Genomic DNA, 7,411 nt, shown 5'->3' with positions numbered 1-7,411 from the left:
TCTTCACCATCCATCCTGATGCTACCGATTGGTCCAGTGGTGAGAATCTTTGTCTTCTTGACATTGAGCCTCAGTCCATACTGAAGGCTGCAGTCCTTTGCAAAGTATAAGAATTAAAAAAATTTAATTGTGCTCCTATAGAACCTTTTACATGAGCCAAGAGGCACTTGTTCTAATAGAACAAGGGAATACTGCATAGTCTAAAATCAAGATAAGTGTGGGTCAGGGTTGTATCCTACCTCCATATGTGTTCCATCTGTATGCTGAGGAAACTGGTCTATATCAAGAAGAATGCTATATTAGGCTTGGAGGAAGACTCAATGACCTGCATTATGCAGATAACACAATGTTGCTTTCAAAGAGTGAGGAAGACTTGAAGTACTTCCTGAAGAAAATTATCAATGGCTTACACCTCAATACCAAGGAAAGACAAAATTCTCACTGGACTACCAGGCAACATTATGAGAGCTGGAGGAAAGACTGAAGTTGTCAAAATTTCATTTTAGTTGGATCCACAATCAATACTCATTGTAATAACAGACAAGAAGTAAAAGAACATATTGCACTGGGTGAATCTGCTGTCAAGGATCTCTTTAAAGCGCTAAAGGCAAAGGATGTATTAAAACTAACAGTGCCTGACTCAAGCTATAATATTTTTCATTGCTTTATTTATATATATGTGAAAGTTGGGCGATTATCAAGAATGACCAAGGACAAATCAAAGTCTTTGAATTGTAGTGTTGACCAAGAGAATTGAACAGCCCAGGGACTGTATGACAACCCAATCTGTTACAGAGTGGAACTGCTCCTTAAGATTTTTTTTAAACTATGATTTCTACAGAAGCAGATTGCCAGGCATTTCTTCCACAGTGCAACTAAATGGTTTGAGCCAAGATCTGTACTGTTGTTAAGTGTTGTTGAGTTGACTACAGCTGTAGTGACCCTATGAATGACAGATAAACAACTTGCCCTAGCTTATACCATCGCCTCAATTTCCACCATGCACTACATGCTGTTGTTACAGTCACTGTGGTGTAGGATTTTATTCTGAGTAGGCCTAGGCTAGGTTGCATTATCTTGAGGAATTCCTTAAGAAATGACATGAATGTGGTGAAAAAGGAACTCTTATACATTGTTGGTAGGATTGTAAAATGGTGCAACCATTCTGGAAGGCAATTTGGTGCTTCCTCAAAAAGCTGAACATAGAAATTCCATTTGACTCAGCTATTCCACTACTTGGAATATGATGCTGTTGTTAAGTGCCGTCAAGTCACAGGCAACTCATAGCGACTGTATGAAGGAAAGTCCTCAACACTTGTGTGTCTTTCATCCTCTCTCTCTCCAGGGTCATAGGGTTTCTGGAGGCAAGCTATTACTAAGTGGATGCCACTCCTACTTCCAAGCTTGTTTTGAGGAGCTCCACTCGACACTGTCCGCCATGGGTAACCAACCATTAACACATTTGACACATCAGTGTCACAGTGTTCAGCCTCACAGCAAGCACAAGTTACTGCTGTACGGCAAGTGGACACACCAGGGCTATATGACCTAGAGGACTGTTTGAACAAAAACAATGAAAGACAGGCCCAAGGGCCACGGATTAAAAGTCACCCACCTTTGGCTTGGTAGCATCACTTTCTGTCCACTGAGCCAACTGGTCACTCTCTATGTTGCTGTTATTGTTGTTAAGTGCTGACGATTGGCAGGCAACTCATAGCGACCCTATGAAGAAGAGTTCTCAACACTTGTGTGTCTTTCATCCTCTCTCAAGGTTCATAGGGTATAAGGAGGGGTGGGAGAGGCTGGAAACAAAGGGATGTGGATGTACAGGGGGAAGAGGGGATTAGTCATTGGGTTGTACAATTTGATGGGTGTGAGGGTGAGGGAAATTGAAATAATTTGTTCGAATCTTTGTAAATAAACTAGTGAAAGAAAAGAAAAGAAAGGAGAAGAGAGGAAAGGAGGGGAGGGGAGGGGAGGGAAGGGGAGGGGAGAGGAGAGGAGAGGAGAGGAGAGGAGAGGAGAAGAGAAGAGAAGAGAAGAGAAGAGAAGAGAAGAGAAGAGAAGAGAAGAGAAGAGAAGAGAAGAGAAAAAAGAAATGACAAGGAGTTGGTGCTGTGCAATTGCTTGTTAGACCTCAGGTGACAACATCAATCCATGCCCTTGTTAGTGGGGTACACCCCTTACTTCTGTGTCCCCACCCAAAAGGTGCTGTTTAGTTTACATTATTAGAAGCTACCCAATCCCCTTGGTTGGTCAAATTATCCCTCACATTTTATAGTCCTCCCCAGCCACATAGGGAGCTCTGGTGGCCTAGTTGTAAGGAGCTGTCATCATAAAGGAAGACAATTAGAATCCATCAGCTGCTCCATAGGAGAAAGATGGACAATCTCCTCCCAGTAATTAAATTGTTTCTGGAAACCCACTGGAGGATCAGCTATGAGTAGGTTCTGATTTGATGGTATGTAATAACAATAATAACCCCAGTGATTTGGTATGGTGAATGCCAGTCAATTGCTATAAGAGCCACATTGAATATCCCTGGATAGTAGTTCTCAGCAGTACTTTATAGTACTCATACCGCTCATTCTTTCCAGGAGTTCTAATAAAGGAGTGGTAAGCTATTTCTGAAAAGAGTGAGAGAATAAATATTTTCATCTTTGTAACTCTGTTGCAACTTTGTTGATGTAGACTTAACCAATAAATTAATGATTGTGATTGTGTTTCAACAAAACTTTAATCACAAAAGCAAGCAAGAAATTGGATTTGCCTCAGAGATCATAGTTTGGCGACCCCTGGCCTTGATTGTTTCTGCTTGAACCTAACATGTATTGCCTGCTATGAGTTGTAAACAATTCAAGAGCACATGACAATGACCTTGTTAGACCTTGAAAACTGTGTTAGACATTATTCTGTGTGATTTACATATATCATTTCATTCTTCTCACCCTGGAGTACCTTATTATTCAAGCAAGGTTCAGTGTGTATGGGGGGGGGGAGAATAAACATATTATCAGTATGAAATAATTTCATAAAGGGAGATTATAATACATTAATGTGAGGGCTGAACGCTCTTGACAGTTTTGTCAAGGGGATGATTTCCAGGGGCCTCTTCAAGGAAAAACAAGAAAGTTCTGACTCAGATATATAAGAAAGACACAATACAAGATGAGAGCAAGAGAAAGAAACTGAGGTTTATTAGATGTTCCTAACAGACTGACCCAGTCTTTATCTTACAAAATGGTTTATATATCCTTTGCCAGAGGAGAGTGGGGTTTACACAGCTGGTGGTGCATCCCTTCTAATAGATGTATGGTGATCTACTTCTCGGGCCATCTTGTTTGTCTTTTCCTTGAGTTTGTTTTTCCTGTTCTATTGCTACAGTTACACAGCTTCGTCAAGAACAGTTTCTAATTGATCTACTTTGCTAGCGTTTCCTTTGCCATTTCCTGTCAGTTTCACACTTATCTGCTTCCATCATGATATTGTCTATAGTTCAGTGGTAAGACAAACTTTGAAGCAGGATTGGTCATCCACTTGTTAAATAACAGGCCTGTGAAACCCTATAAACAGTAGAGAAATGCAGACACTATTATTATTTCTATTTAAAAACAACTTGGAAAGATCTACTTATTATTTTTTTTCCCTTGACCTCCTTTATACTGAATTGTTAACTGCTGTTGAGTCATATCTGGACCATACCAAACCCAAGTGACGAATTAGAATTGCCCCATAGGGTTTATAGGACTGTAATTTATACAGAAATAGACTGCTACACCTTTCTCTTTCTGAGTGGCTGGTGAGTTTGATCTTCTGATTTTTTGTTAGCAGCCAAACACTTACCCACTAAACTCTCAAGACTCCTGATAATAGAGAAAGTATTCAATAAATAAATTAAATCAAGGTTTTTTTTTATTTTATTTTAATAATTTTAATGAACATTTACAGAGCTTTTGGATTTCCGTTTATTCATTGTTGCACTTTTCTCCCTGTCTAGCCCTCCTAAATCAAGTTTTGAAATAAAATGTAAATTTATTAATTATTAACTGATAACAGTTGCATTTTAAACTATTTTATTAAATAGAATTTATTTAAAAAGAAAAAATATTTAAAGAGCATGTCATCATCAGTATTTCACCTACCTAAAGATATCCCAGTAGCTCTGGTGGCTCAGTGGGTAAGGAGTTGCACTGCCACTGGTGGTGGTGGAGGTTGTTAAGAGCTGTCAAGTGAAGCATGACTCATAGTGCCCCTATGAACAAAAAGATCTGAAACCTGTTCTATCCTATCCTGTGCCATCCTCACACTTCCTGACACACAAGAACCCATTGCTGTAGTCACCATGTCAATCCACCTGGTCAAGGGTCTTCCTCTTCTTCACCAACTCTCCAGCCTTCCCAGCATCATGTACCTCTCCAAGCCCCTTCTAGCAACATGCCCAAAGACTCATCATTGCTGCCTGCAAAGAGCACTCTGGCTGCAAACTCTTCAAGACATATCTGTTTGTTCTCTTGGCCATTCAATACTCTTCTCCAACACCACAGTTCAAAGGCATTAATCCCCACCCCCACCCCCATCTTTATTCATTGTCCTGCTCTCACATGCGGAACAAGTAATCAGATTTACTTGAAAGCTGGGTATGAACTGTTTAAGATTTTGATTTTGTGAACCATCAAATGTAAACTGTCCCTTTCTGATTTCATTAACAAGCAGCTGTGGGCTGGAAGCCTCTTGTTTAAGCAATCAGGACCTGGTGAGTGGGCTTTTGTATTTAAAATTCAGTTGATTCCTGCCTGAGGGTAAGTCTCCATCTTGGAGCAGTTAGATTCTGGATGGTGCTTTTTATTTACTTGAAAGCTGGGTGTCAGATATGTCTTAGAAAAGGCACAAGCAGTGTGCTCCTTGGGGGCAGATGGCGAGGTTTGTCTCTCATACTTTGGAGGTGTTGCTAGGAGAGGCTATTTTCTTGTAAAAGAATATTATGCTTGGAAAGCTCGAGGGTCAGTGAAAGAAAGAAAGATCCTCAGTAAGATGGATTGAAACAGAGACTGCAGCAATAAGCTCAAGTGTGTCAGAGATGATGAGGATGGCACAGGATAGGACAGGGTTCAGGTCTATTGGTCACTATGAGTCATAATCAACTCAACATCACCTAACAGCAACAAACAATAGTGCTCAGTTGGTAAGCACTCAGTATAGAAACACATGAGTGTTTAATAGTAAAATTTGTGATTTTTAACATTTACTCTTTTTTATAATGCTGTGGTGAAAAGTATCTGATGCTTGAAATTTGTATCACTATTACTCCTGTCCGTGGAACCTGGGATATCATGGCTGTCAGATAGATCCTGGCTGAAAGTAAGGAACACCAGAAGAATGTCTGTTTGTGCTTTATTGATTATGCAAAGACATCTGACTGTGTGGATCATAACAAGTTGTGGCAAATATTGAGAAGGGGAATCCCAGAGCACTTGACTCTGCTCATGTGGAACCTATACCTGGACCAGGAGACTGTTGGGTGAATGGAGCAGAGGAGCACTGTATGGTTTGAAAGGGAGCGCATCAGGGTTGTATTCTCTCCATACCAATTCAATCTGTATGCTGAGCAAATTATCCAAGAGACTGGACTCTATGAGGAGGAGTGTGGCATCAGGATTGTGGGGAGATTCATGAATAACTTGCTTTATGCAAATGACACAACGTTGCTTGCTGAAAGTGAGGAGGACTTGAAGCACTTGTTGCAGAAGATCAAGGAAATGCAGCCTTCAGTATGGATTGCATCTCAAAGTCAGGAAAACAAAGATTCTTGCCACTGGACTGACAGGAAACAACAGGATGGATGGAGAGGAGATTAAAATCAGGCTGCTCCTTGGAGGCAAAGATTTTGAAGCACTGTGTCATACTTTGGACATGTTGCCAGGAGGGGCCAGTCCTTGAAGAAGGTCATCATGCTCAGAAGAATGGAGGGACCGGGCAATAGAGGAAGATCCTGGATGAGATGGATTGACTCACTGACTGGGATAAGGGGGACAAGTGTGTTGGAGACAATGAAATTGGCTCGATAGAGCAGCATTCAGAGCTGTTGTACACAGGGTCGCTATGAGTCATAAGTGACTCTAAGGCACATGACAGTAACAAGTTGCACAGGAGGTGACTAATTGCCTATCTTTTTTGGAAGAGCAGTTGGTAGAGTCACACTGTGTGCCTTTGGGTTGACAGCACAACTCCTTATCTACTAGGCCATCAGAACTCCCAGGACTTTAATTTTAATGAAGTCGTTGGAATTTATTAATAAGGATATTGTTATTTTTAAAAAAAATTACGTGAGTGCATCTAATTAAGGAATCAATTGGCAAAATAAAAAGAAATCTCTGAAATCAGAGAAAAATGCAAGTAGGCATACCTATTAGTTCAAGTGTTGGATGGTGCCATCTAGTGGAATGTTTCATTTTATTTACTTGTCTTTCAGAATCAAATTTCTGTTTTTCTCTCTCTAGTTCTAAATCTCAATCTCAACGCGTAGTACTTATGGGGCCTTGTTAAAGCACAGATTCCAGACTCTTTCTTGCCTGAAGAGCTGTGACTCATTTGTGTTCATGATGGCTAAAGAGCTATATTTAATAGACTGCACATGAGAAGCTATAAAAATGTCATTTTAGTTAAAATGAGAATTCCCAGAAGTCCATTGTGCTTTTTTCCCCTTTCCATCATAATCTCACCAACTTTGTAGATGCTATCCACTCATTCTTTATATTCTATTCATGTCCTGTTGCATGTTCCTTTTTTCTTCTGCTTGGAGTTGCACTATCTTTATCTAATACCTTTATAAGTATGCTGGTTCTATATTGCTGCTACACACCTTTTTTTAAAAAAAAATCACAAACTTTGTGAATTAAAATGACACAGATGTATTCCCTTGCAACTCTGGAGGTCAGAAGTCTAAAATGGGTTGACAGGGCTGCATTTCTTCAAGAAGCTCTAGGGACAACATATTGACTTGACCTCTTCCAGTTTATAGAGGCTTCTTGCATTCCTTGGGCCATGGCCCCACAGTACTCTCACCATGGCTTCCATTATCACCTCTCCTCTGACTTTCTTTTGTTTCCCAAATTTCTTTTCTAAGTAGAGAAATGTACTTACAGGTAATATGAATCCACCAGCTGCTCCACAGAAGAAAGATGGACAATCTCTTCCTGTGCCTCTAAAAACCAGCTGGAGGGTCAGCTATGGGTGGGTTCCAACTCAATGGTATACAATAACAATATCTCTGTTGAAAGAAATATTATTTTATCCCACAATAGATAATTTTGTAGCTAATGGATCTTGGCTGAAAGCAGGTAATACCAGAGGAATGTCTATCTGTGTTTCATTGACTATGCAAAGGCATTTGACTGTGTAGATCATAACAAAC

This window comes from Elephantulus edwardii, unplaced genomic scaffold (genome assembly GCF_000299155.1).
Source record: "Elephantulus edwardii isolate Elephantulus edwardi_28Jun2011 unplaced genomic scaffold, EleEdw1.0 scaffold00270, whole genome shotgun sequence".
Taxonomy (NCBI): Eukaryota; Metazoa; Chordata; class Mammalia; order Macroscelidea; family Macroscelididae; genus Elephantulus; species Elephantulus edwardii.
Note: the sequence above shows the minus strand (reverse complement) of the source record.